The sequence below is a fragment of the Bos indicus x Bos taurus genome, chromosome 16, assembly GCF_003369695.1.
Source record: "Bos indicus x Bos taurus breed Angus x Brahman F1 hybrid chromosome 16, Bos_hybrid_MaternalHap_v2.0, whole genome shotgun sequence".
Lineage (NCBI taxonomy): Eukaryota > Metazoa > Chordata > Mammalia > Artiodactyla > Bovidae > Bos > Bos indicus x Bos taurus.
The window spans coordinates 2,424,954-2,452,700 of NC_040091.1; the positions used below are offsets into that span (position 1 = coordinate 2,424,954).

The 27,747-nt window shown below is 52.3% G+C and overlaps 1 protein-coding gene across 20 annotated transcripts in view; it reads left to right on the forward strand.

The window, feature by feature from the left end:
- NFASC (neurofascin) overlaps positions 1 to 27,747 on the forward strand; it is a 201,589-nt gene that overhangs the window by 16,135 nt on the left and 157,707 nt on the right. The window contains exon 1 of one of the 20 annotated variants that reach the window (XM_027564245.1): positions 22,265 to 22,552. The exons of the other annotated variants lie outside the window; for them this stretch is intronic. The gene's annotated coding sequence lies outside the window, so the exon portion shown is untranslated. Of the gene's footprint in view, positions 1 to 22,264; positions 22,553 to 27,747 lie in introns of those variants that run through there. 20 annotated transcript variants of the gene reach the window in all.

Consider the following 27,747-nt stretch of genomic DNA (forward strand, 5'->3'; position numbering starts at 1 on the left):
GTCCAGTGCAAGGCAGGCCCTGGATCCCTCGGTGGGCGATGGCGAGCAGCTCAAACAGCTCTGGCCCAGAACGCCATTGACCATTGCTACCCTCTCCCAGCTCTGGCAGCGTTTCAAGTCCTGGTCTCACCAGCCCTGGGACTTGGTGGCCAGGCCTGGGAAGGGCCCACTGTCTTCTTGCATCACCACTGGCTGTGTGGCTGCTGGCTGGCTTGCTTGTTCGGTTTGAACTTGTTTTGTGTAGATTTCTCTGAGCCCTGTATTCAGCTGCAGCTGGGCAGCTGGCACCTGCTCAACCTTTGCCCCAGTGTGTCCTAGAATCCTCCATGGTACTGATGGAAAACTGCGGGCTCTGTGAGTGCTTGTGCATGTGTGTGTGTGTGTGTGCACGCGTGAGTGGTGAGGGAGGGAGAGGATGGATGTGTGTGTGGGTGTCCATGCGTGTGCGTGTGTGTGTGTGTGTGAGTGGAGGGGGAGGGAGAGGATGGGTGTGTGTGTGGGTGTCCATGCGTGTGTGTGTGTGTGCATGTGTGTGTGAGTGGAGAGGGAGGGAGAGGATGGGTGTGTGTGTGGGTGTGTGTGCGCGTGCACAAGTGGAGGGGGAGGGAGAGGATGGGTGTGTGTGTGGGTGTCCATGCGTGTGTGTGTGTGTGTGCGTGTGTGTGTGAGTGGAGAGGGAGGGAGAGGATGGGTGTGTGTGTGCGTGCATGTGCGTGTGTGTGTGTGCGCGAGTGGAGGGGGAGGGAGAGGATGGGTAAGGAAGGTATTAAGCCTCCTGAAAAGCAGACCTCTTTCTTTACTGGGGGTTCCTCTGGGAGGAGGTAACTCAGAGCTGATACATGACTGTCAGGAACCCGTGTGGTTTTCTTCTTGCAGATGTGGTAAACTGACCTTGGTTATCTGCCTGACCCCCAGTGGGAGGACAGGAAGTGGGCCGTGGTCATGAGTCCTAGGCATTAGTGGCCTGTGACCCTCCCCACACCGACTCCGCCCCCTCTCCCCCGTTGTTGTCATAGCAGCAGCAGCAGTAACAATAGGAAGAGTGAGGTTAGAATGATGGCAGTTTCCAGATATTCAGAGCTTACCATAGGCTAAGGGCTTTCAATCAGTGTCTCCACACTCAGGAAGTAGTATTCTCAGTGGCCCTGCTTTACGGGAGAGTGAAGGGAAGTACGAGGAGCTTGATGGCTTTTCTCTGAGGTTCCTCGGCTAGTAAGCTGTGCACCTGGGGCTTTGACTCAGATCCTTCTGATTCCAGTCAGGTTCCATCTAACTGAGCTCGCGGTCTCCGGTGCTCTCCTGAAGGCTGAGGAGGTCCTTTCCCACTAGGGAGTCCGCTGTTGCCTGGACCACCCCTCCCCGTTCCCTCCTGGTGGAGTAAGAAAAGGCACCATCTGACAGCTCATGGGTTCCTTGGTTGTGTATCTCACGAGAGTCTTAGCCATCTGAGCTGGGAGGCCCTCACTCTGGGTGGGAGGAGGACGAAGCTTGGGGAAGGGACTCGCTCAAAGCTGGCAGCAACCTAGTGGCAAAGTAAGGGGCAGAACCCCCCCCCACCGTCTGATTGTCGAGCACCTTTCTGGCCCACGTCCCACACCCCAGATGCCAGTGTGAGACGGTGGGGAGGAGGAGGGCCAGGCCAGCTCCTTCTTCCCTACCAGGCTGTCGGCTTGCGTGGGCAGCGGAGATTCCGCCAGCTTCTTTTCCTTTGTTACCCACTGGCGCACTTGGGAAGTTGGGGGCTGTAGAGGACTTGACTCTTTGCTGACATTCCCCAACCCTCCTATTTTTTCTTTCCAGAAAATTTCACAAACTGAGTAGGTTCTGAGAGGCTCCTCCCTGGCCGGGTGACGGGTGCGCCCCCATCTCCATCTGGAGGCGGGCCACTTTGTGCCTTCACCTTCCCCTGGAGCAGTAGGCCCTGGGGGCTGGCGTCGTGCTGGGGCTTGTCAGGTTTGCCTCTTTCTGAGGTGAAAGCCCACAGGATCCCCCCAGAGCCAGAGGAGCACAGTTGCGTTAGTCTCAGCTGTGATGTCGATAAGACGGTGAACAAACAGATGGGCGGGGGCAATATGGGCTTTGGGGATTCATTTCTGACTCTGCATCTGTCTTCCTGTCAACCCACTGGAAACAGTTATTTCCCCGTTTCCCGGAGGGACACACTGAGACTCAGGGACCCAGAGCCCAACCAGGGATATCTGGAGAGCTCATCCTGTCCATTTCACCCATCCTACCTGGAAACTGATGCTGCCTTGTAGCAGGGGTCAGCAGGACTCAGTGGGTTGGATGCAATCCCCTTTGTTGTTGTTATTTTTTAGTAACTGGTATTAAAACATGTATACAGCAAAGTATAGAAATCCACATTTTATTTCTTAAATGTAAGTTTTCTGGTTATAAAGGTAAAATTATAAAATTTGAAAAGCATTAACAAACAAAAAACCCCAAGCACTTAGAAATCACAACCATTAAGATGTGATGTGTGTGTTTTCAGTCGCTCTTCTCCTGGTTTGAGAGTTATTGCCAGAAGTCGGCTGCTGGGAACAGAGGACACGGACAGGGTCGTGGAGGATCCTTTGCCCCTTCTCAGGATGTCTCACTGCTGGTCCCAGCTGCAGCCTAGCTTCTACTCTGCACCTGCAACTTACAGACACGATCACCCCTGCCCCAGCTGTTAGTAAATCAAATAATTAGTAATAACACCATGCAAGCCATTATTTGAATTTTCCTGCATTGTTCAAAGTACAGAAGTCAGATGTGATGAGTTGGGAAGAGAGTCCCAGAGCAGTGAGGGCAGGTGCGGCTCAGGGAGACCAGTTGGCCTGGGTAAAGGCTGCTGCTTAGGTCTCCCGCTGGGGCCTGTGGACAAGGCTTGGAGGGCAGCAGCCCCTGAGTGGGAGGATGTGGCCCCACTCTCGGGCATGTCAGCGGCAGCTACTTGCAGCTGCGCCTCCCTACAGAGATCGCCTTCCACTGGGGCACTGAGTCATTTTACATGGAGTGTTCAGAAAGTACTTGGGGCTGCGACAACTCTGCCAGTGTTTGCGGATACCGTCATCATCCAAATCACCATCTCATTATTCAGGCTGGGATAGAAACTGTCAGAGCTGCAAGGGACCGTAAACACAGGCTAGTCTGTGATTCTCAGACCAGCCTGCCCCACTGTGCCCTGGATGGCCTCTTAGAACACTGGCTGCTGGGCCCCGCCCCCACAGCATCTGAGTCAGGCGTCCTGGGGTGGGGCCCAAAATGTGCGTTTCTAGCAAGCTAGCCGCTGATCTGCTACTGCTGGTTCAGGGACCGAACTCGGAGGATGGCTAGCCCAGTTCTTTCATTTTCGGAAGTGTGGGGCTGCTGTGGTCTGAAAGTGTGTGTGTCCCCGCCCCCTACCCCTGCCAAATTACCTGTGTTGAAAACCTAATGCTTAAGGTGATTGTACTAGAAGGTAGGGCCTTTGGGAGGTGATTAGTTCAGGAGGGTGGCACCCTCGTGAATGGGATTAGTGCCCTTATTTGTAAAAGATCCCTGGGCTAGCTCTTCCCTTCCACTACGTGAGGATGCAGTGAGAAGGCAGACATCTGTCCCGAGAGAGGCTGCTCACCAGAACCTGACCGTGCTGGCACCCTGACCTAAAACTCCCAGCCTTCAGCACCGTGAGAAGGAAGTATCTGTTGTTTGTAAACCGGCCAGCCTGTGGTATTTTGTTGCGGCAGCCAAAGGGGCTGAGACAGCATGGTGGACCACACTGTGTCCTGGTCCGCTTACGCTTCAGGAAGTGCTGGCGGCTGGGTCTTCAGAAGCTGCTTTCTTGATGAGATGGAAACTGTCCCGACTCTGCAAAGGGGACAAGAATAGGCACCCCTTGACTCGGGGGAGAGATAGAAGCAGGACCTGCTGCGGTTTCATTCATAACCCAGGAAACGATGGTCGAGTACCTCCTGTGGGGAGGGGGCTGTGCCCGGCTGTGGGGTGGCCCGCAGACGGGACGGCCTGCGTGCTGTGCAGCTGTTTCCCACTCCCCCGTCTGGTCCCCTGACAGGGCCTCGCCCTCAGATGGCTTTGCAGCCACCCTGGCACTGCCAGGCGCACAGGGAGAGCAGAGGACTCAGAGTCAGGAGCTGGGTCCCGAGCCGCCTCTGCCCCAACTCTCAGGTGACCTCAGCTACATCCTTGCCTGGAGACCTCAGTTTCTTCACTAAAAAATTCAGTGTAGCAATAGGTGAGGTTATGGTTGAACAAGACCTTTTCCTATCTTGTGATTCTGAAACTCTGGGGACTCTCAAGTAAAGTGTCGTCTGGCTTCATTTCTGCTTTTAATCAGTTAATAGCTCTATTTTTTCCTCAATATGAGACAGATTGGGGCTCTGCTGGTATGTGAGGGGTGAGGATTTGGAGGAGATCAGGGCTGGATTGTATTGTCTGCTGAATACTGCTGGCTGCAGGGTGCTTCTGCTCTCAGAGTTTCACTTTGCTTTTCTTCATAGTCATCTATGGTTTCTTTTATCCATAATGAACCATGAGTGGAGACAGGAAGCATATGGAACGTGACAGAGCTAATGGGGAACACAATAATAATTCTACAAAATTCCCAGAATTTTTATATAACACATCAAGATGTTTCTAGTACTCAGAAAAAGTGATAATTATACTTAAAGTGGATTTTCATTCACTGGGAATAAACACTATTTACACCTATAAAAAAGAAATGCATGTAAATTAGTCTGAACACTTTTCTCTTACAGAAACAAAATTTCAAACTTACAGAGCAACCAAGAATAAGAAGTTCCAACTTCAGGATGTGAGAGCAGGTTTTGATTATTTTTATAGGCTGCAGTCCATGGGGTCGCTAAGAGTTGGGCACGACTGAGCAACTTCACTTTCACTTTTCACTTTCATGCACTGGAGAAGGAAATGGCAACCCATTCCAGTATTCCTGCCTGGAGAATCCCAGGGACAGAGGAGCCTACTGGGCTGCCGTCTATGGGGTCACACAGAGTCGGACATGACTGAAGCAACTTAGCAGCAGCAGCAGCAACATTTGATTAAATTACTATAATTTGATCACCAAGCCCAACATGATATAATATGCCATCTAAAAATGTGTCCGCAGGGAATTCCCTGATGGTCCACTGGTTAGCAATGTGACCTTTCACTGCCAAGGGCCCAGCTTCAGTCTCTTCTCAGGGAACTAAGATCCTGTGCATGGCAGGGCCAAAATATAAATTTTAAAAAACGTGTTAACAAATTGTGCTTTTTTTAATCTAGTTATCCTAAACTAAATTGGGCAACTTGTTAAGTTGGGAAGGTAGAGAGTTGAATTTATTCCTACGATAACCATTATTAAGGATTGTGTTACAACTGCAGTTAATAATATTTTTGATAGTAATCTGATCTAAGAAAAGGCAGAAGAACCAGAGATCAAATCGCCAACATCTGCTGGATCATCGAAAAAGCAAGAGAGTTCCAGAAAAAATATCTATTTCTGCTTTATTGACTATGCCAAAGCCTTGACTGTGTGGATCACAATAAACTGTGGAAAATTCTTCAAGAGATGGGAATACCAGACCACCTGACCTGCCTCTTGAGAAACCTGTATGCATGTCAGGAAGCAACAGTTAGAACTGGACATGGAACAACAGACTGGGTCCACATAGGAAAAGGAGTATGTCAAGGCTGTATATTGTCACCCTGCTTATTTAACTTATATGCAGAGTACATCATAAGAAACGCTGGGCTGGATGAAGCACAAGCCAGAATCAAGATTGCCGGGAGAAATATCAATAACCTCATATATGCAGATGACACCACCCTTATGGCAGAAAGTGAAGAAGAACTAAAGAGCCTCTTGATGAAAGTGAAAGAGGAGAGTGAAAAAGTTGGCTTAAAGTTCAACATTCAGAAAACATGGCATCCAGTCCCATCACTTCATGGCAAATAGATGGGGAAACAGTGGAAATAGTGGCTGACTTTATTTTTCTGGGCTCCAAAATCACTGCAGATGGTGACTGCAACCATGAAATTAAAAGATGCCTTACTCCTTGGAAGGAAAGTTATGACCAACCTAGAAAGCATATTAAAAAGCAAAGACATCACTTTGTCAACAAAGGTCTGTCTAGTCAAGGCTGTGGTTTTTCCAGTAGTCATGTATGGATGTTAGAGTTGGACTATAAAGAAAGCTGAGCACCAAAGAATTGATGCTTTTGAACTGTGGTGTTGGAGAAAACTCCTGAGAGTCCCTTGGATTGCAAGGAGATCCAACCAGTTCATCCTAAAGGAAATCCTTCCTGGGTGTTCCTTGGAAGGACTGATGTTGAAGCGGTAACTCCAGTATTTTGGCCACCTGATGTGAAGAGCTGACTCATTGGAAAAGACCCTGATGCTGGGAAAGATTGAAGGCGGGAGGAGAAGGGGATGACGGAGGATGAGATGGTGGGATGGCATCCCCGACGCAATGGACATGAATGTGTTTGAGTAAACTCCAGGAGTTGGTGATGGACAGGGAGGCCTGACGTGCTACAGTCCATGGAGTTTCAAAGACTCAGACGTGACTGAGCGACTGAACTGACTGACTGCCTGAATCTGATCTAAAACAGCATACTTTTAAACTTAAAAGTATGCAAAAATAAACAAATTATATTAGCATTTCCTTGGCATGATTACATGCTAGAAAGAGGAGAAACATTAACAAGAACAACCTCTAAGGTTCCTCCTGGTTCCACTAGGATTCTAGGATGGTGTGGGGTCTGAAAACCATGATGAATGTGACAGTTCTTCAAATGAGAGATCGGGGGTGGTGAACAGTGTGCCCCTTCCTCCTAGGTTGTTTTTGGAGATAGGATTGGATGCGGTCTTTGAGAGTCCAGATGTCAGAACTACAACAAGCAACATTCTGTTCAACTTACTTAAGAACTTCAGATTGGATTAGAGAATTGGAGGGGATCTTAGATATCATCTAACCCTTTAAGAGCTGCCCCCAAATAAGAAGTGGAGTGAGAAGCCTTGCAAGAAGTGAACTCTGTGTCTTAGGAAGTGTTTAAGTAGAGGCCAGTTGACCCCAGGCCTGGGATGACGGCCTGCTCTGCTGGCCTGCGTGGCTGGAGCCTGCCAGTGGGGCTCAGAAATGAGCGTGGCCAAACGGTCACTGCTCTCTCTCCTTCTCTCCCACCAGCTAAAAGCTGTCTTTGGCAAAGGTCAGTCCACGGATCATGAGTTTGGGGCCTGGTCTTGGAAGTCCTGGGAACACTGCTGCAGTGCTCCCTCTCACCAGTCTCCTAGGCATGCCTCTGCCGGGTGAGCTGGTTGGTGTGTCTTCAATGGCATCAGAATTTTAGCTGCATGTTTGAAAGAGGCACCAATGATGTGGTCTGGTGGCCATTAGCTATGGAGCCTGGTGTAATGGCCCTTGGTCTGGGGACGCGTCTGAGGCCTCACGTCGCCTGCAGCATCCTCTGCTGGGTCAGTAGACATTGTCTCCACGCCACTTCCTCCCAGCCTGGCTTGCTGCTTTTCTGACCACATTAACAGATGGGAAGCAATGTCACAGAAAGCCCAAACCCTAGATAATCTACGGTCCACATTAGGTTTATGAATGAATGACTGCATGTCACTTTTGCACAGATTATCTTCCTTAACTTTTCTTTCATTGAGGCTGAAAATGAATGCTTTTATATATACTTGGAACCCATGTTAGACGTGGGGTACCCACTGAATTCATTCAGGCTCAGAAGTAAGCTGTTTGCTGCAGATAATCGATTGCTTTTAGTTTCCCACAGTCACATTAGCTTATATTTTTATATGTTAATCCTCTTCGACTTTGGTCATTTCCTGTGTGTGTGTGTGTGTGTGTGTGTGTGTGTGTGTGTCTCCTCATACACCCATTTAGACTTGACCAGCCTCTCCGAGCCCAGTCTAGAGTATCTTTCTGCGTCTTTCTATAGTCAAGACTCCGTAGCCGGCTCCCCTACTTTGGGGAGTGCAGTTAAAATGAAGCCAGCTGAAGCACAGGGGGTGTGACCCTCAGCCAGTCCTTTGTGTTCTGCCCCTGTCCATGGGAGGCATCTGCTGTGTGTGTGTGTGTGTGTGTGTACACTGAATGCAGCTGTTCACACAGTGCGTACCTCCTGGTATGATGTCAGACCCAGCCAGCCCCTCCACATCTCACTGACATTTTGAGAGAAGTCTCTGATGTTCTTGACCTGCCCACTTGGAGAGTGAGAAGGACTCCCCATGGTGAAGGTGTGAATGAGTTTCTCAGTGGGGTTCTCAGGACACACCCTTTCTGCCTGCTACTCTGCTGGATGTCTGCTGCCCTAGGAAATGGCGGGGGCAGGGAGACTGGAGACATATGGACCACAGGAGAGCTGATTGGCTTCTTTCCTGCTCTTCTGGGTGGGATTAGCAAGCTTCCTGACAGTCTCTCACACCTAGACTTGACCGTTAGTGTGATCTTGCTGCTGGACTGTTCCCTGACTGCCATGAGGCTGCTGGCTCCTCTCCACCTGGTCATAGCCTCTCAGCAGGAGCCCAGATCCTCCCACTTCTCTTTCTCTCGTTCATTCTGACCCTTGGGCGAGGACCATCCCACTGTGACTGGGGGTTGCATATAAGTGGCCCCAGCTGCTTCCACTTTTTGAGCCTGGCCCCTTCATTCTGTGGCAGACCCTCCACCTGGGAGGTGCCAGACCCTCCACCCCAGAGGTAAGCGCCCGTCTTGGGGGAAGGGGCTGGCTTAGCTGGGATCTTGGCCTGGGACAATGGGGCTCCATTGGGTTGCCTCCCCCACCCTCTAGACAGGGAAATCCTCTAAGCTGACCTAATTACCTGCAGTGAGGAACAGTTTGAGGAGGGCGGGGACCCTTGGACTGGGGGTGTGCACCACTCTGAGATTAACCCTTTGGTTGCTGCTGCCCAAGGACAAGAATCTTCTTTCCGTTTGCAATCCTTGTGGAGGTGAACCCCTTTGGAGTCCTTCCAGCCTGGTCAGTCCTCCCCTGGTCATTCATTCGTCTCAGGGATGCAGGAACCACAGTCCCAGCTTAGCATAGATCTGCTTTGAAAGTGAAAGTGGTAAAGTGTTAGTCACTCAGTCGTGTCTGATTCTTTGCAAGCCCATGGACTGCAGCCCACCAGGCTCCTCTGTCCATGGTTATCTCCAGGCAAGAATACTGGAGTGAAGAAGCCATTCTTTTCTCCAGGGGATCTTCCCAACCCAGGGATCAAACCCAGGTCTCCTGCATTGCAGGCAGATTCGTTACTGTCTGAGCCACCAGGGGAGTCCTTACCTGGGCGTATCTCTGCTCATCTTTCTCAGCGGGGACCCTCAGGAGATGGTGTGTTTAGCCAGAAGCCCCAGTCTGTCCTCCTGCAGGGTCCCCTTCAACCCCAGTCCAGGCAGAGCCGTTCAGTCCCGTGCGGAGTCCCTGGAGAGACACAGGTTTCTGATGGACCCTCTCCAGGCCTGGCTGTGCTGACGCCTGCTTCCTCAGACCCACCGCCTCCAGGGATGCTGGAACCCAGGGATTTGCTGTGTGGGCAGCTCCCCGTGCTCATCAAGCAGTTATGGAGTGTGTGCTTTATGACGAGTGCCTTCTGTGGCCTCATGCTTCCCAGTGTGCAGGATTCTTTACCTGTAAGGCTGCTGCATTTGACCTTCCTTTCAGCGCTTGGAGAACTCTGACTGGGAGCCTAGAAGAGGACCCCTGGGACTCAGGCTTAGTCAGTGAGGGAGGCATGGAGCCGGAATCAGCTTTCAGCCTGCCTGACTCCAGGAATGGGCTTCTGCAGCACGGCAGAGGCTGTGTTAGGGCTCGGCAGACAGAGCACATGTGTGCAGCTCAGGGTCTTACTCAAGGTTATAATCTTAATGTGGGAACAAGATTTACACACACAGAAGGAGGCTCAAGAAGGCCATTCCATGCATGAACATAATTGACTGGCAACTGATAAACCGCAGTGGGATTAGTGGGGAGGAAGTCCACTGCTGACTGGAGTCGTTGAGGAAAGCTTTGTGGAAAAGTCAGGTTTTGAGCTCGACGTGAAAAGATCAGTAGTATTTTGATGTGTGGAGGAAAGGAGAGAGGATGATTAATAGAGAGGCAGAGGGAGAGGGACGAGTGAGGAAACCTGTAGCTGCAGGGCAGGATGTGTGTGTGGAGCAGGGAGGCCGAGCAGTCCCTGCTTGTGCTGTGTGTGTGCACGCACGAGTGCAAATGTCGGGGAAGCACCCACCAAGGTAGAGAGACTAGACTAACTACCCATATACCTAGGGCTTAACTTAAAAAAGTAATTTACTGAGAGGCAATTTGCGTGACATAACAGTTTTAAAGTGGACCATTCCGTGGCATTTAGTAGATTCACTGTGTTGCCACCACCTCTTTCTGGCTTCAGAACTTTCCCATCACCCCAGAAGAGCAGCCCATACCACTGAGCACTTGCTCTTCGTTTCTCCCTCCCCCTCCCCCGTCCCCTGGCAACCATTCATCTGCTTTCTGTCTGTATGGATCTGCCTGTCCTGGACATTTCATATCAGAGAAACCATACAATGTGTAGCCTTTTGGGTCTGGCTTCTTTTACTTGGCTTTTGCTAATCCACAACGTAGCATGTATCAGGACGTCATCCCTTTTTATGGCTAAGTAATATTCCATCATATGTCTATATCGTAACCTTTTTATCCATTCATGCGCTGATGGGCTTTTGCACTGTTTCACCTTTTGGCTCTTGTGAATGGCCACTGTGAAACTGTGCATGTTGTTTGGGTACCTGCTTTCAATTCTGGAGGTGTCTGCCTAGGAGTAGAATTGTGGGTCATGTAGTTTATGACTAAGTTGTGGAGGAACCACCAAACGGTCGTTTCCTTTTTGCGCTCCCGCAGTGCTGCCCGGGGGTCCCGTGTCTCCTGTCTCCCACCTGGTGCTTGTCCTTTGACCTGATCGCCCTGCACAGTTTTACACCCTGGACTCTGTGGAACCGGTGCTTCTTTCTCCCGGTAGGACCCTAAGCCTGCTCAGCGCAGGCAGGAGGCCCTGGCCGCTTCTGGCTCTTGTCATTCCTTGTTGTGCACTGGTTCTGCCCGCAGGGCAGCCTTGTGTTCTTCAGGTTAGGGCAGCCCAGGAGGTGGGGTGACTCTGCTATGCTCAGCCCAGGCAGAGGAGCCCGGGATGCCTGCCGCAGCCTGCCTTCCCAGCACTGAGTCTGCCGGCCGCTTTCCGGGCTGGGTCGTCCTGTCTCCCAGCCTCAGGCCCCTGGAAGCCCACTGTGTGGACACGTGGCACCTCTGAGTTCTCTGACTCTGCTGCTGAGATGATGTTTCCATTTTGGTTGGCACCCCAGAATGACAGCTGGCTTTGAGGGGGTCCTATTTGGGTGTTGTATTGCTGGGACAGCCATAACGAAGTACCACAGACTGGTGACTTGAGTAGCAGAAGCTTGTTTCCTCCCAGGTCTGAAGCCTGAAAGTCCAAGGTCAGAGCAGCAGCAGGACTGGCCTCTTGCGCCTCCCCCTTGGCTTGTAGACGGCCCCCTTCGCCCTGTGTCCTTGCTTGCGTTTCCCTCTGCTTGTACCTACGTCCCACCTTCTGTTCTTATAAGAACACCAGTCATGCTGGTTTGAGCCCGCACTAAGGACCTCATTTTACCGTAATTATCTCTTCAGGAGGCCTGAATTCTGTCCCATTCTGGGTTCTGGAGATTTGGACTTCAGCATAAGAGTTTTAGGGGCCATGGTTCAGCCTGTGACGGGTGAAGAAGGCAGCCAGGGTGAGAAGGACAGGGAGGCAGAGAGGTGAGGGGAGGGGCTTGGGGGCCTGTGATGTCTCTGGGCTCCTGTTTGGTTCCTCTTTCAGCCAAATACAGAACAGGTGGAGGAGGGGAGATGAATGGTGGCGGCCAAGAGGGCACTGGGGGCTTTGGGCAGGCGGGAAAGCAGTGTCTGCTATCAATCATTTATTCCTGGGTGCCACGCAGGAGGGCGTCGTCATGGCAACGGGCTGCGCGCTGCGGTTGGCCTGACAGTTGCCCCTCTGAGCTGCCTCTCCCCTCTCAGGTCCTCCGGCCCTCCCTCGGCCCTCCCTCGCCTTCTCTTCGTTTTTCTTGTGTCTCGGAGCCTTCTTGTGGGGCGCAGCCTGCCTGCCATCAGCGTGGGGATGTTGTCCTCACAGGAGCTGTAGCAGCCCCATTTCCATCCCCGCGTGGCCGCGGTTAGGGGGGATGATCAGGGCCTGACTCCTTTCTCAGAGGTCATCCCACTGCCTTTTCAGCTGCCCGGCCCCTTGCCTTAGTGCAGGTGCCCTGCAGGCTGCTTTTTCTGCCGCCTGTTTCACGCCACACCTCGCCGTCTCCCAGCAAGTGGAATGAATCAGCTCCTTGTCACGCTCGCTGTGCTTGGAGCTGCCGTCCGTGGGGAGGTCCCTTTGAGCCTGGCTGCTGGGCAGTGCCTCCCCTGCCTTAGGCATCCTTGCGCTGCCGTCACCAGCAACAGAAGTTGGTCCTTCGTTCCTTTCTCCCGACCTCAGGGGACTGGAAGACGCCAGAAGCATGCAGGAGGTCTGTAGTCCCCCCTGGTGCTGAGAGTGCAAGGTGTGAAGGTGGCCTCCGGTAATCCCTGAGTTAGGAGCAGGCCTCGCGTGCCTGGGTCACTCTCCAATCTTTCCCAGAGCCTGGGTCTCAGGTCCAGCAGCTGCACTGAGCCTTAGCCAGAGAGACAATTGAATTTTAAAGTTACTTTTCATATGCACTACAATTCACTGCTTCCCCAATTCACTGGCTGTCACAACTAATAAGGGATCTGGGTTGGTAATAACCATTTAAGACTTAATGTTATTAGTCTTGTAATTGCTGCTAAGGGTCTTGTCTGTTCTCTGGATTTGTAGATCCTCACACATGAAGATTAGGAAAACATACCCCTAAGCTGGAGGCTGCCGGGGGCCGGTGGTTGGAGAGCAGCCTCAGCTGCCTGACTGGTGTGTGAGTTTCCTGTTCGAGCCTGGAGCTGGCCATTCAGAGAGGCGCCGGGAGCATCTGTGAGCCCCTCAGGGAGCTGGGGGAGGAAAGGAGGGTGCCTTGCAGAGCAGTGTGGCCTGGGTCGCCCTCCTGACAAGCAGCTGCTGGTGGAGGGAGGAATCTTATCTGCAGGGAAGGACAGCTCCTTCCCTGCCCCCGGCCCAGCCCCCAGGCTCCCAGCGCTGATGACACAGAAGAGACAGGAGTGCTGTCCCAGGCAGCCGGTCAGGATGCTGCAGGCAGAGATGAGAGTCGACAGGGAAACCAGCTGAGTTAGAAACGCTCTCCTCTGGCTTTGTCTCGGGAAATGTCCCTGCTTCTCACCGCAGGGGATCTTTTGTCACACATGGCTTGAGTTGCATTTGCTGCGGGCTGGCTGGTGTCCGTGGTGGTCGCTGGTGTGGGCCGGCGTCCCTGCACCCCTTCTCCTCTCGCACCTGTGAGGCTCTCAGCCCCGCTGCCTGTGTGCTCCGCCAGGTCTCGCCAGCACTGCTGCCCACTGCAGACTGCTTTCCTGCCAGAGGTGAGCGTAGAAACCCTGCCCACTTACTTCTTTTGTCTTTTTCTCCTTTTCGTAGAATACCCACAACATAAAATTGGCCATTTTAAGATATACAGTTCCGTGGCATTTCGTTTCTTCACACTGCTGGGTACCATCACCACTGTCTAGTTCCAGACCCCTTCTGTCCCTCCATCGCCCCTGGCCACCTCTTCTCCGCACACGCCTCTTCTGGACATTTCACAGAAACGGAACCACGCACTCTGCGGCCTGTTGTGACTGGTTTCTTTCACTTAGCATGACGTTTTTAAGGTGCATTCATGCTGTGGCAGGTCCTGTTTGTGGCTCTATAATATTTCATCTGTATACACCACATTTTGTTTATCCATTGATCTGTTGGTAGGCTTTTTGTTTCTTGTGAGTAGTGCTGTCATGAACATTTCTGTCCACGTTTTTGTGTGAGCACTTGTTTTCAGTAATCTGGCGTGTACACCTAGGAGTGGAGTTTCTAGCCCACGTGTAATTCAATGTTTAACTTAACGAGGACCCGCCAGACTTTGCCCGCATCCCTGCATGTCCCAGCCTCTGTCTTCTTTAGAGAGCAGGCAGCCTGCTCCCTGTGCCCACTCTAGGCCACTGTCTTTGGCAGCCACTTCTGGAAAGTTCCTAGTTCCTAGCACCTGGCCAGACACAGTGACGTGAGTGGATACAGCAAAGGAATCTATGGTGACAATAGAGTGATTTCAAATTGTTTTTAATGGTATAACCAGATCTTACTCACTCACACATGTGTTGTCCTCCAAAACTGCACCATTTGAGGGCTGTGTATTTATCCCTATAAGGGGGCCAGTGCTCAGAATCTTGTTTCATCCTCCTAGGAATAGTCTTCAGAGATCTATCCTTGATAATAGTAATTCTTCGCTTTTAACATTCAATAGTATTCCCAACTGCGTCACCAGCTGTCTTTCCCATTCTTAGCCCTATCTTTCAAGCTAAGAAAAAAAATCGAATCTACCCACATAGGATAAACATTTGCTACCTTGGGGGCCCATCAAAAGCTATGCTATAGGCTTTGAAAGCAGTTCCAAAGAGAAACTTCAGGAATGTTCTAAGGACAGGCAAGTGCATTGTTAGAATATGTATGCTATGCTAAGTCACTTCAGTTGTGTCCGACTCTGTGACCCCATAGATGGCAGCCCACCAGGCTCCCCCATCCCTGGGATTATAGCCTCCCAAGGGGACTTCTTGGAAGGAGTCAGCAGTCATCCGAATGTATAAATTCTGGTGTGTTCATTTAAAAGATCAGTCAGAAAGCCTTATGCTGCTAAGTTGCTTCAGTCGTGTCTGACTCTGTGCGACCCCATAGACAGCAGCCCACCAGGCTCCGCCGTCCCTGGGATTCTCCAGGCAAGAATACTGGAGTGGGTTGCCATTTCCATACACTAAAAAAGATGATGTGAACAGTTACTGAATTATGTACACCTCCAAGATACCAAGAAAGATATGCATTTTAGGAGTTTTAGAGAGACCAAGTCCAAAATATAACTTGGGAATGTGGTGGGCTGCTTAACACAAAATAGCATTGCCTAACTGCTGGGGAAGAGGGGGTCAGTGGGGAGCCCCCTCTTCATGAGGGTCAGTGGGGCAGTTAGGTTGTTGCAGTCATCGGTCTGGCTGGGAAGTGAACTACGCACAGATCATTCTCCCTCTTTAGGGGCAGTGTGAGAAGGGAGACTGGTGATGAGTGCAGGTGAACTGGTACCTTGGCAAGTGGAGTTTTAAAAATTTTAAAATAGCACATCTCTTGCCGTCTATCTTCCCTGGTGGCTCAGATGGTAAAGCGTCTGCCTACAATGCAGGAGATCCGGGTTCAATCCCTGGGTCGGGAAGATCTCCTGATGGCAACCCACTCCAGTATTCTTGCCTGGAAAATCCCAGGAATGGAGGAGCCTGGTGGGCTACAGTCCATGGGGTCGCAAAGAGTCGGACACGACTAGCGACTTTACTTTTCACTTTCACTTGCCGAAGCCTGAACAATCCAGGGCTTCTCTTTAAAGGTTAAATATTTCAGCCAGCTTTGGAAGTCTGGCAGAGAACTCAGGGCAAAGGCCCCAGGCCAGTGTGCTGGATATATTTTACCTACTGGGTGACAAAAGCTGAAGTCAGCAGTGAAGAGGGTGGAACTAAAGACGTCTAGAGAGGGGCCTGGAGGGAAGGTGCTGGGTCAGAGACACATAGCCTGGTTCTCAGGAGATTTCAGATGCACGTTGGAGGCTGGTGACGTTGTCCCAGTTCTACAGCCAGGCCCAGGAAGTGAATGACAAGGTCGGTGGAATTTCAAGAATAGATCCCTCCACCACTGTAGCATCACAGTAACTCACTCAAAGGTTTGAAGAGTATTGCCCTCTGGGGAAATAGCGCTTCTGAAATCTTCTGTCTTTGTCGCATTTGTCCTGACAGGCATTTATTTGTAGTCGGGTATTGATGGGTTTGGCAGCAAAGCAGGGGAGGATGCTGCAGTGATTTTTAAACAAATCTTTTTTATTGCTGTAACTATGTGTGTGTGTGTGACATGAGATTTTCCATTTTAACCATTTTAAGTGTACTGTTCATGGCATTAGGATATTACCACAGTGTGGTACAGCTGTCACTGCTCTCTATTTCCAAAACTTTTCATTACTCCAGTGGAAACTCTGTAAACATTAAGCAGCAACTCCCCATTCTCTGCTCCCCTGGGCCCTGGCAACCTTAATCTACTTTCTGTTTCTATGAATTTGACCACATCAGTTCAATTCAGTCCAGTTGCTCAGTCGTGTCCGACTCTTTGCGACCCCATGAATTGCAGCACGCCAGGCCTCCCTGTCCATCACCAACTCCCAGAGTTCACTCAGACTCACAGTATAGCCACTGTGGAGAACCATATGGAGGCTCCTTAAAACACTAAAAACAGAGCTACCGTACTTCCCTGCCGTCCCACTCCTGGGCATCTATCCAGAGAAGAACATGATCTGAAAGGATACATGCACCCCAGTGTTCATTGCAGCACTGTTTACAGTAGCCAAGTTGTGGAAGCAACCTGAATGCCCATCGACAGAGGAATGGATAAAGAAGTTGTGGTGCATATATCCAGTGGAATATTACTCAGCCATAAAAAGAATGAAATAAAGCCGTTTCAGCAACGTGGACGGACCTAGAGAGTGTCATACTGAGTGAAGTCAGACAGAGAAGGAGAAATACTTATGACATCCCTTCTATGTCTAAAAAGAAATGATACAAATGTACTTATAAAACAGAGACTCACAGACTTAGAAAACGAACTTGTGGTTGCCAGGGGTAAAGGATAGTTCGGGAGTTTGGGAATGTCCTGTACACACTGCTGTATTCAAAATGGGTAACCAACAAGGACCTCTTGTACAGCACATGGAACTCTGCTCAATGCTATGTGCCAGCCTGGATGGGAGTGAGGTTTGGGGAAGAATGGATGCGTGTATATGTACGGCTGAGTCCCTTCGCTGTTCATCTGAAACTGCCACAACATCATTAATCAGCAGGCGGATTCTTTACCAGCTGAGCCACCAGGGAAGCCTCTCCCTTCTCCAGCAGATCTTCCTGACCCAGGAATCGAAGTGGGGTCTCCTGCATTGCAGGCGGATTCTTTACCAGCTGAGCTATGAGGGAAGCCCAATCAGCTATATCCCAATACAAAATAAAAAGTTTATAAAGTTTGAAAAAAAGATCAGTTGGCCATAGATGTATGAGTTCGTTTCTGAACTCTAAATTCTATTTCGTTGGGCTGTCTATCCTTGTGCCAATACAGCACTGATTCGATTGCTGTAGTTTTATAGTGGTGGTGGTGGTGGTGGTTGTTTAGTCACTAAGTCGTGTCCGATTCTTGCGCCCCTATGGACTGTAGCCTACCAGGCTCATCCATGGGAATCCATGGGATTCTCCGGGCAAGAATACTGGCGTGGATTACCATTTCCTTCTCCAGGAGTTTTACAGTAAGTTTTGCAGTTCAGAAATGTGAGTCTCTGGTTTGTTGTTCTTCAAAATTGTTTTGGCTCTTCAGGTCCTCTCGCAAGTCTGTATGGATTTGAGTACAGTCAGTCACTGCTGAACACACCTGTGTGTGGATGTAAGTGCTGACTTCCGCTGGGTGAGCGCCCAGGAGTGGGACTGCTGGACTGCAGGTGTTAGCGTGCCTGGCTTTAGTGTGCCCTGCCCAGCAGTCTTCCAAAGTGACTGTACAGTTTCTTCTTCTGCCAGCAGTGTACATGTTCCAGTTATACCACATCTTTACCAACGTTTAGTATTATCAATTTTTTAATAAAATTTTAGCCACTCTGATATATTGGCCCAAAGTATGAGTCAAACACCGCTCTTATTCTTGAATTCTTTGCTCAAGGGCTCTTTCTCCTGGCACCAGGCCTTGAAGAGTACTCCTTGCTCCCTTCCCCATCACCGTGAGCCAGGGTCTTCCTCTGGATGCTGGAGATCTGGCTGGTGGGCAGGCAGAGTGGGCTGCAGAAGCTCAGCCTCCATGGGTAAACCTCGGGATTGGGAGTGTGCGTGTAGGGTTGCTGAAGGAAATGTGTAACTGGACTCTCTCCTGGCTGCAGCAGCAGATGGTGTGTATTCCAGTGTGGATGGGGCTTTGGAGCTGTGCCCAGCTGCTGAGAGAGGTCAGTTGTTAGGTAACCGTGCTTCACAAGAATGAAGAAGCTGGCAGAACTGTCCCACCTGACCTTGGGCATTTGCTCCCAGAGGAGGCTCCTTTAGGCACAGAACCTGAGACCACAGAGGCTAATAATAGGCTTTCCTAGCCCTGCAGTTCACCAGGGCTAGAGACTTGCAGGCCTTTATCACGTACTTGCCCAGTTCTAAAGGCTCCAAGACAGTAAACGTCATCTCCATTTTCAGCTTGCTGGGCAGCTAAGCCCAGTGAACATTAGCTGCAGGCTCCGTGTGCCAGATATTGAACCAGGCACTCAGGGAGCTGCAGAGAACTGGGTGGAGTTCGTGACTCTGAATTCATCATCCAGTAGAGGAAGAAATGCTTGTGCCCATCATTGCAGTGAAAGGAGGACGGGATCTGTGCTTAGTGAGGGATATAAGTAATTTGCTTGGAAGCCGGAGGCAGGAATGGTCACATCTTGCTAGAGGATAGGTCTGGTGGCTTCCTGGAGCAGGTGGCATTGGCTCTAGGCCTTAGAGGATGGGTAGGATTTTGTTGGGCGGAGACAGACAGGGTAAGGGACCTCCAGGCAAAGAAGCAGAAAAGCAGAGGTAGAGATGGTCTATCTCAGACATTTGGAGAAAAGCAAGTGTAGCAGATTACTGGATGTTGATGTCGGCCTGGGTGTCAGCCTGGGAGAGGTGGGTTTTATTCTTCAGAAGCAGGAGCCCCCACAGGGTTTGCAGGTGGCGGATTCATGCAGTGTTGTTCCTGCCTAGAGAGCAGCAGGGAGACCATGGGACTGCCGCACCCTCTCCCGACCCTTCCCCTCCACACCCATGCACATGCATGTGCAGACACACACAGAGATGGTGCACACATCAGGATAGACACACATGCCATAAACATGCACAGAGGAGCCAGGACCAACACGTGTGAGAGTAACAGACCCGCACATCAAAACACATCCTTCTATTGTAACTCACACACACATATTTGCACTCACACACCTACACGATGATACCAGCCTATAAACCCAAGGAGCACACATCCCATACCATGTATGTGTGTTGGAACACCTGTGTACATGCCCAAATACCCACACGTATTGAGTCACACTAAAGTTGCACACACAGACCACTAGACAGACATTCTGGGACAGTCACACACATAAGCTCACCAAGCCGGGCGTGTAGGTATGCACTAAGATGTAAGTACACTGAGACATCCTCATGCAGCAAAGTGTGCTCACACTCATGGGGGTGCACACGTGGGAGCCAAAGCCCTCCGCCAGGTGTGTGCCTTCACGCAGACTCACAAATGCATGCTCACACATAGGCACAGCCACAGACAGATCCGGGTGGCACAGTCCTGGGCTGGCTGCTCTGGGAATCCGTCCTCCTCACCCCAGCCTCACTTCGGAGGGACCAGCTTCCTGCCGGCCGCCTGCAGCCGCATGCACTCCTGGCAGCTCGGCCCTGGATGAGCCCTCAGAGGCTCTCCTAGCCCATCTCCCACTCCATGTGGGCATTTTTCAACTGTTGTTGGGGGTCACCCAGCTATTCCTTAACCACTTTAGGTGAAGTACTTCTTGACAGCAAGTTTCTGGCTTTAGTAGAGTTTGCTTTTCTTTCTAGAAAGTGAGGATTCTGTGCCTGAAGGTGAGGCTGAACCCTTCGCCACAGCAGTTAACAAATGTGATGTGAGGACCTCAGGCAGGGACTCAGACCCGCCCCGAGCCCGCAATTCCTCTGGGCCATGGGTCACGCTCTGGCCTAGTTGCCAGTCCCCAGATGGTTCATTGCTGACAGTCCTGGGGTGGCAGAGTGGCATTCCAGTCCTGTCAGTGGGGGCTGCGGGTGGCAGAGGGGTGCTCCTGATGGGTGGGGGTGAGGGGCTGCCCTCCCAGAACAGGAGGGACTTCTCTGCCAGGCCCAGTGGCACAGCTGTTGTTCCAGCCTCTGCGGACGTGACCCACATTCCAGCCAGCCGCCCCGCAGCTCTCTGCCCTCTTCTGCCTTCCCCAGCCAGAGCTGCCCACCTGCCCCACCCCTGCTCTGTCCTGGGCCGTCACCCCGCATCCAGAAAGGGGCTGCCGTCGGCAGGGGCACCGAGGGGTCAGCCAGCGTGGCTGCCCCCATGAGAAGAGCCACAGACGCCCGAGAGCAGCAGAGGTGGGGCAGGAGGTTCCGCCCTCTGGGGGCACCCCCGTCTGGATGCTTGTCTGGCTTTCTCAGTCTTTCCCTCTATTCCTCTTCAACGTGGGATGAATCTGGTCTCTCCAGTCGCCCCTCCCTACCCTACCGATATGCAGGGGGAGTTGCTTCTGCCCCTCATCTGAGAGGTGCCCCTTTTCCAGCTCTGAACCTGAGGCCACACCTTCCACTCTGGCCAGGCCTTTCTCAATGATCCTTTCCAGACTTTCCCACACTCCACCAGCCCCGTGTTCGTCATTGGCAAGAGAAAGGGCCCTAAGAAGCCCCTGGGGAATGGGCAAGCGGTAGGCAAGGTGTGGGGCTGAGGGAGCCGGGCCTGGGGCTGGGCCACCTTGCCGCTCAGTGTGGGGCAGCCGTGGGAAGAGAAGGTCCAGGGTCCAGAGGGGCTTCCCCGAAGGTGGTCATGGCAGGGACCAGGGCTGCCCTGTCTCTGGGCTGGGGGTAGGACCATCCTGTTACACATACTTCTTGTCCACCAGAGTAATTTATGTTCTTTGCAGAAAATTTAAAAAATGTAAATAAGCACAAAGCAAAAATGCAAATTATCTATAATTGCACTATTCAAAGATAGCCATTCTTACCCTATTTTTGTAATCTGCCTTTTTTTCACTTGTTCATGTTATTAAGATGCCCTGCATTATTTCATCATTTTAACAATTATGTAATATTCTGTGGCCTGCGGTAATAGTAAGAATCGAAGCTTTTTTATTTTAAGCATTTACCTTATTTATCAGGTACTGTCGTCATTGAATTGATTGATTGTTTTATTATGCCAATTATACAAATAGTGAGGCATAGAGAGGCTCAGTAACTTGCCTGAAGTTACTGAACACAGCCAGTAAATGACAGAGTCAGAACCCTTGTTTCCATACTCCACAGCCTGTCAAACCATGGACTTGCCATAGTGTGGTTAACATTTCCCCTAGTGATGGCTGTCTAGGGGTCTTCTAATTTTTTACCTTTATAAACAATACTCTGATAAACATTTGTGTGACATATATTCTAATTGTCCTTGATTATTTACTTAAGATCTACTCCCAGAATGGTATTTACGGAACAAAGGGCATAAACGTTTTAAAGACATTTGAATGTATTTCTAAGCTTTCCCCGGGAAGAATGTTATAAGGCACTCTCTCACCAGCAGGATAGGAGAGCTTGAGGGAAAGCCTGACCTTCTGAAGTCTGGCCCTCTTAGGGGAAGCAGGCTGGAGCAGTAGCCTGGAGATAGCTTCCTGTGGGGTGGTTGGAGAGACTGGAGATATTTAGCCCAGAGAAGACTGGAAGCGTTGGCAGAGGCTACACTCATGGCTGCCATCAGATGTGCGATGGACTGTCGAGAGGAAGAGAGACGGTTTGTCCTGGAGCCCTGAAGCAGAGGTGAGCCAGTGGGCTGAGCCGAGGTGTGTGGAGAGCTGCCCCCTCGTGTGGGCAACACCTGGCCGCGATGGGCAGGGTAGGGGTTGAGTAAATGCTCCATGACCCGCTGCCGTCCTGACTTGCGTGGGGGGCTGGTACCACCCACAGCACACTGTGCTCCCCCATAGCCATGGTGCCTCCAGGTCTTAGCTGGGGGGTCTGCGCCCCATCCGCCCCTGCCCTGGGGAGCCTGGCTCGGCCTGGCACTTGTCTGCATCTGTCCCCCTCGAAGCCTGAGCGGCACAGCCTGGCCTGTGTCACGGGTGGCACAACCCCTCCATTATGCAGGAGGGGACCCGGCGGCGAGAGAGCGAGCAGGCCGGCTGGGGGTGGGGACCCGAGTGCTTATTAATAAACAAGAGCATTGTGTGGCGTCCCATTCACAGCCTTCTCAGGGGACATGGTGGGCTTGCGGTAACAGAGCCCTGTTTGTGCCAGGAGGGCTGGGGAGGTGGCACGTGGGAGGTGGCGAAGAGCAGGGAAGCCGCGAGCAATTTTGACTCCACCGAGGGCCGGGCTGCTGTGTTTGCTCTGCGGCAGGCGGCCAAGGGGAAGGCCTAGCTAGGAATTTGCTCAGGCCTGCGTCTGCCCCCCGGGGTGGCTGAAAGCGCACCTTGCTTTCCGTCCCACCTGTCCCCATGGAGGGGGACTGAGCAGGCTCTGGGTGGACTGGCCGCCTCCCCCAGACGGCTGGGATGCTTGCCTCCGCCCCGTCCCTTGGCCTCCTGTACCCGCCCACTGCCTCCTTCCAGGTGAGTCCCGCTTCGGCCTGTGTGGGATTCTGCATAATTCCCTGACACTGCTAGAGCTCTGCTTGTGTGCAAGGCCTGCAAAAGGCTTCCACGCCAGAGAGTGGGCCTGTTTGGTGTTAGGATCAGGAGCATGAAGCAGGTGGGCCAGAAGGAGAGTTGCGATTGTGATGAATGAGCTGAAATGTAGGAGGGAGGCAGGCGGGGGCGAGGGTGGCAGGGGCGCTTTGGGCTGAGGAACAGGGGTGTCAGGGAAGGGCTGTGCTGAAGCTCCTTTCAGCCCAGGGAGGACTCGGTGCTGCGGACCTCACTGCACGGCTCTCTGCGTGAACTCTGTGACCTGGCCCTCCCCTCTGTTTCCTGTCTTTCCTGGCCTCTCCCTTTCTCTCCTTCAGCTCCTTTCTCTGGCTTCCACCAGCCCATGTGAGCCCCTTGCCTTCCAGGCCCACCAGGAAGGCTCAGTGTTGGCATCTCCGGGTCTCAGGTCAGAAGGCAGAAGCTGCTGCTTGCAGAGAAGTGAGAACAGGCTGTTTCCCTCTCGGCTGGCTTCCAGGGATGAGAGCAGGTCCTAGTTCAGGGGAGTCCCGGTTCCCTGTCCCTCAGTGCTGAACCAGAACAAGCGGGGAGTCAGATGCCTGGGTCAGCTGGCTCTCGCAGGAACTGATGGTGCCTCCCTTTCAGCTTTGGAAGTGAGTCTGGCCAGGAGCTACCTTGAATTAGGAAACCCTTCCATCATAAGACAGCTCTGAGAGATGCATGCTGATCTGGTTGTGAGTGGGAGGGAAAAGGAAGGGGCTCCTTCTTCCGGTGCACAGAGCAGACAGGGCAGGCTCTGAGCCCGGCGCGCCCCTGGTGTCGCCTGCCCGGGCCCCAGCCTCAGCGCAACGGGTGATGAGCAGGCCCTGCAGAGAACGCTGCCCTTCCGGGCTCGCCACTGCTGCCCGTGCCGGGCGTTCGCCTCTCTCCCTCCCCCACAGTCTGAAGCAGCAGTGACTATTTGTAGAAGCACCTGCATGCTCTTGGGAGCACTGTTTCTGTGATTCATCTGCCGGGCTGGATGCTCGTCTGCTTAGTACGTGAGCCCTGGAGAAACAGCTGGACGTGGGGTGTGGGAGTGTGTGCCTGTGGAGAGTCCAGTGGGAGTCAGCCGCCCGGAGGGATGACCCAGCATCCTCCCGAGCTTTTGGGGTTTCCTTCTGGCTCTGTCTGACTGTCAGTTGCTCTGGGAGGTTCCTGAAAGGCCCAGGAGCAGAGAAAAGGGCCTTCCTCAGGAGGGCGGCGAGCTGAGTCAATGTGGGCACACCGCCTTCCAAGGCTTCCTTGCACATGGGGCTCCAGGAGGAGCTGGCCAGGTGGCCTCCCCGGTGATGGGGACACCATCAACAGCCGTAACACTGGTGAATGTTCCTGGAGAGCTTGCCCTGGGATCCACGCTGCTGGAGCCTTGAGCTGTCATCTCCTGGAACTGTCCCAGTAACTGTGCCGCTCTGCGCCGGGCTCAAGGAGGGAAGCACGTCCAGTGTTACACTGTCTGCCCCGCTCCGGAGCCCGCGCCCTCCAGCCCGAGTGCCAGTAGACAGAAACAGTGCGTGTGGCCTTGGCGGCCACGAGGACTGAGGTCAGATGCAAGGATACTTCCTGACGGTGACTGGGGACTGGGTGGGATGTTCTTCCTTAGAGATCTTTGAGAAGCACCCAGCGCTTCAGAAGGTAGGGGGGCCTTCCTGCAGGCCGGACTCCGGGTTCATGACCACTCGAGGGATTTTCTTTCTTGGAGTCTTGGCAGCTTTGTTTCCTGGACCCCTGACCATCCCTGAAAGATGCCGGACCATGTGTCAGTAACACAGGGTGCCTACCGCCAGCAGCTTCTGGGCGCACCAAGGACTCACCTGGGATCTAGGATGCGGAAAGCTGGGAGACTGGACTGTTCAGGAGGCCCCAGGAGGAAGGCTGAGAGAGGGGAACTACTCCTGGGAACTCTGGAGCGCTCGAGGGTTAGTGGCCTTCCGGGCAGATGTGCCTTGCTCCCCCAGCAAGCAGCGCTCAGCGTTGCCAGGGCCTGTGGCCCTGGGCCTCCGCACATAGGACCAGGCATCTGTGGTGGATGCATGCTCAGCCAGAGCTGCTGGAAGCTCTCCAAGTGGACACCGTGTAGGCACCAGAGCAAAGGGCCCCTCGGTGAGATCCGTGAGCAGTCAGGGAAGGGCAGGAGGCTCCTTGTGTCAACTGCTCAAGCAGTTTCTGCCCCCGTCACCCTGCCGGTACCGTGGAGCAACCTCAGAAGGATGGGGAGTCTGTCCTCCCCGGATGGGCTCTGTGAGCAGCGGATGCAGCATCCTGGAGGCAGTGTGGCAGGGCGGTCAGACGTGGGTGGTGGGGCCAGGCTGGAGTCCGGTCCCAGTTCCAGCTCTGCTGCGTGACTCCTGGCCCCCTCAGCTCTTGATTTTGATAGCAGGTGCGTCTTGGTTTTTGTGAAGGTGAATGAACGAACCAGGAAACCATTTAGCACAGGAGGAAGGAGCCGGGCCCTCTGCTGAGGGCTACACGGGTCTCTGTCCTGCGTGGGGGCTGTCCTTCCACATGCTGGTGCCCCTGCCGCTCTCCTGGGCTCAGTGAAGGGGCCAGCAGACCCTGGCTGCCTCCTGCCCCCTTGAGCTCTGGGAGCCAGCACCAGGCTGAAAACGAGAGGTAACTGTCCACTTTGCTGTGGACTGAGCAGGGTCAGGATGAGGGAGCTGGGGGGAGGAAGGCAGTGGATGTCCTCTGGCTACCCCCAAGGCACTGCCCAGGCTTCTGACACATGTCTTCATTCAGTTCCGTCAGCAATCGGAGGAGGCAGGCCCTACAATCCCCATTTCACTGATGGGGAGACAGAAAGGTTAAGTGACTTACCTAAGGTCACACAGCAATTAAGCGAGAGAGTCAGAATTTGAGTGTGGGTCTGTTTATTTAGAAGGAGGTGGGTCAAATAGGGGATGAGGGGGTGCCAGAGGATGAGATGCTAGGACGGCATCATCAATTCAATGGACACGAGTTTGGGCGAGCTCCGGGAGGTAGTGAAGGACAGGGAAGCCTGGCTTGCTGCAGTCCATGCGGTCGCAAAGAATCAGACACAACTGAGCGACTGAGCAACAGATACATCAGAATTTTGATGACCTGGGAGCTGGATTTTTGACCCTGAGCAGATCCAAGCGTCCTGTTCATGTCTCTTCCTTGCAACTCTCATCTCTTCGCCATGGACCTCCCTGAAGGCAAGATGGGAGACCCCAGCATCCCATTGCTCTGTCAGCCTCTGGTTAGACCAGGCGTGGGGGGGCACCACTGATGTCAGCCCCCCAAAAGTCACACGTGCCTGAGAGTGGATGATATTTTGCCAGAAGAAGGGAAAGGAAAACAGATCTGGAAGTGCCTGAATGATACAGCATTAGGAAGTTGAAGTGCTTTCTTCCCTAAGAACAGACTGGGTAGGCACATTCTGCAAAGTTCTTGCAGACTGTCCAGGAGGCTTGAGTGCTGGGCACTTGAATGCTGCTCAGTCTGTGGGGATCACTGCTCCTGTTGCCGTCTTGGGGCTCTCCTTGAAGCTTTCTCGGTCCCCAAGCCCTCAGCTCCCCTGCTGGAGGCTTTTATAGGGAAAGATATAAGTGACAGGGTAATGGTCCTGAGCACACACCAAGAGCCAGTGACAGGGACCCGCCACCCGGTTCCCCTTCCTCAAGACAGGATGTTACTAACTGGTTCTGAGGGAGCATCTGAAGTTCGGCCTGCGCGGTCTGATTGGGTCTTTGCCTGCCTGACTCAAATCCTGGGGTTAGTCAGGGGAGGCAGAGGCAGGAGGGGTCTCTCAGACTCAGCACAGAACAGCCTGGCCTACACACAGTCCTTTGGAATGTATTGTCTTCCTTTTTGAGCCCTTTAGGTTTGCCTCCTAAATTACTACCAAAGTGTGTGACTTTATCACCCCTGCCTTTTTTTTTTTTTAACTTTTAAAATAAACTGTATTGAGGTATAATTTTCATTCAGTAAAGTGTACTTGTTTTAAAGGTATCGTCAGATGAGTTTTGATAGATGTGTATGCCCATGTGACCACCACTACAGTGAGGATAAAGGTTATTTCATCTCCCCTAAAACTGCCCTCATCCCACTGCAGTGAGCTTCCCCTCAGGCGCCGGCCCAGGCAGCCTCCCGGGGCGCTCTGTCACTGAGACGGTCTCTGCTGCTCTGGAGATGTGTGTGTGTACAGCTGGCCTCTTCGTGCCGCTTCTGGGGTCTGATGAGATGCGGGGGAGAGAGAGTGACTCGACTCCCCAGGCCTCTGCGCCCTTCCCTGGCCTCCCACCTGTGCGCCCGTCTGCAGCTCACCCGGTCCTCAGGCAGGCAGGAGGACAGCTGTGCTCACCCTGGCTCTCATGTGGCAGAGCCGTCCCAGGTGGCGCCTGCCGGAGGACACATCGCTAACGACTTACTGCAGTTTACCTGGCCTTTCTGGGATCCAGTTCACCTGTGCTTCAAGCGGGCCTGTTGAGGTTGCTTTCAGCCTTTGGGAAAAAGGGATACAAGCTAAAACCAAGATGCTGTCAATATGGCACTTTTTCCTCTCTTTATCATCACTGTTATTGTTTAATTGTGCTTAAACATATACAACATAAAACTTGCCATTTTAAGCATTTTTAAATGTTCGGTTCAGGGGCATGAAATCCATTCACTTTGTGTGCAGACACCATCCATTTGTGTCCAGAACCTTCCGTCCTGCCTGACCGGAACTCGGTACCCGTTAGACACTAACTCCCCGTGGGCCCCCCTCCTCTGGTAACCACCATCCTACTTCCTGTCTCTATGAATCTGGCTACTCTAGTAACCTCGTGTTAGGGAATCAGTGTTCCTGTATCTGGTTTATTTCATTTAGCATAATGTCTTCCAGGGTTATCCATGTTGTAGCAAGTATCAGAATTCCGTTCCTTTAAAAAACTGAATGTTATTTCATTGTATAAATAGTACATTTTGTTTATCCATCTGTCAGTGGCTATCTGGGTTGTTTCTGCATTTTGGCTATTGTGGATAATGCTAATGTTATGAACATTTGTGTACAAATATCGGTCTGGTCTTCATGGTATTTAAATGCTCAGCAAACCCTTCTAGCATCTCCTCTTGCTTAAACCTGCTGCTGCCCGAGGCCTGGGAGAGGAATGCCCTTCTCC